Below are 2,026 nucleotides of genomic sequence, written 5' to 3'. Positions count from 1 at the left end.
CTAGGCTCGTTCTGTCACGGGATCACCCACCAAAGTTTCTGTCTCGGGAACGGACGCAGTAGGTCCTCCACGTTCCAGCCCGTGTGTGTGGTTTGTGAGGCACGTGTCACGTCAAGCACGTGGGTTGCTTATTCAAATAGCACACCACCCCTGCATGCATATGCATGGGCCACGCGCATGTAGGGGTGCCCTCCCCCCTCGGGCGGTCTCTATATCGAGCACCCATCCGGTGGCCCCGGCGGTCAAGGGCATTATTCGGCACCGAGAGGTTGTAGTCCATGGTGAATAACTGCTTCTCCGTGTTAGGGCATGTCATCGCGAGATGACAGACCAAGTCTAGGCCCGTTCTGCGAGATAGTCTATGGGTATCGAGAGGGATTGTGTCCGGTTTGTGCAGGAAGTGCGGGTCCTGTTGCTCCGTTGGCCTCGGAACTTCTTGTGCTCTCAAAGGAGGCCATCACATGTATATGCATGGGCTATCCGGTGGCCCCGGTGATCTAGGAAGTTGACCGGCACCGAGAGAGGGGGTAGGCCACGGTCAAGAACTGCTTCTTCTCATGTTTTTTACTTTACACTCTTTAAAGTTGAGTTTTGAAAAAATCATCAAAAGTCATGGAATTTATAAACTTTGGTCATAAAAGCATATGAAATATGAGATACAAAAAATATAGTGCAAAAAAAGACAAAAAGAGAAGGCAAAAATTAGAGCAGTGGTTACCGAGGGTCTATTCCCGATTCTCGCTAATTGCCACCTTTTCCGAGAGCAGCTCTCGGTAAAGCATCCACCTGGATCTATTTCCTTCTTGTGCATTCTCAATAATATGTATTGTACTTTTTGTTGTTGTTTTCTTTCATGCTTGGCAAACAATCTTAGCACATCATAATTACCGTCTTGTGTTTTCTTCTCCGGATGAGCCTCGTCCGGTTCTAGAGACTGGCACCCCTCCAGTGGCCCCGGCGGTCTAGGGCATTGTTCGGCACCTAGAGGGGGTAGGCCACGTTGAATAACTGCTTCTTCGTGTTAGTGCATGTCATCGGGAGATGACAGACCAAGTCTAGGCCCGTTCTGTCACCGGATCGCCCACCGAAGACTCTGTCTCGGGGACGAATGCAGCCGGTCCTCGACGTTCCCGCCCGTGTGTGTGGTTTGTGAGGCACGTGCCACATCAAGGACGTGCGTTGCTTATTCAAATAGCACACCACCCCTGCATGCATATGCATGGGCCACGCGCATGTAGGGGTGCCCTCCCCCCCTCAGGCGGTCTCCATATCGAGCACCCATCCGGTGGCCCCGACGGTCTAGGGCGTTATTCGGCACCGAGAGGGTGTAATCCATGGCGAATAACTGCTTCTCCATGTTAGTGCATGTCATCGTGAGATGATAGACCAAGTCTAGGCTCGTTCTTCGAGATAGTCTATGGGTATCGAGAGGAAATGTGTCCGGTTTGTGCAGGAAGTGCGGGTCCTGTTCCTCCGTTGGCCTCGAAACTTTTTGTGCTCTCAAAGGAGGCCATCGCATCTATATGCATGGGCTATCTGGTGGCCCCGGTGGTCTAGGAAGTTGACCGGCACCGATAGAGGGGGTAGGCCACGGTCAACAACAACTTCTTCTCATGTTTTTTTACTTTAAACTCTTTAAAGTTGAGTTTTAAAAAAATCATCAAAAGTCATGGAATTTATAAACTTTGATCGTAAAAGCATATGAAATATGAGATACAAAAAAGATAGTGCAAAAAAAAGACAAAAGAGAAGGGGGAAAAATTAGAGCAGTAGTCACCGAGGGTCGATTCTTGGCTCTCGGTAATGGCCATCTTTTCCGAGAGCGGCTCTCGGTAAATCATCTAACCTAGATCTTAACCCTTCCCCTTTCGTTTGTATCTTCATTCCCCTCCACTCTTCCCTGCGTCGCCGCCGCCGCCGCCACCGACGCCGAAATCGCCATCGCCGCCGCCGCCACCAAATGCGGCTGCCACCCCTCCTCCACCGCCCCCAACTGCGGCCGCCGCCACCCCCTCCTCCACTGCCC

This window comes from Triticum dicoccoides, chromosome 6B (assembly GCF_002162155.2).
Source record: "Triticum dicoccoides isolate Atlit2015 ecotype Zavitan chromosome 6B, WEW_v2.0, whole genome shotgun sequence".
Lineage (NCBI taxonomy): Eukaryota > Viridiplantae > Streptophyta > Magnoliopsida > Poales > Poaceae > Triticum > Triticum dicoccoides.
The sequence above is the reverse complement of the archived record's forward strand: the minus strand, read 5'-3'. Positions refer to the sequence as shown.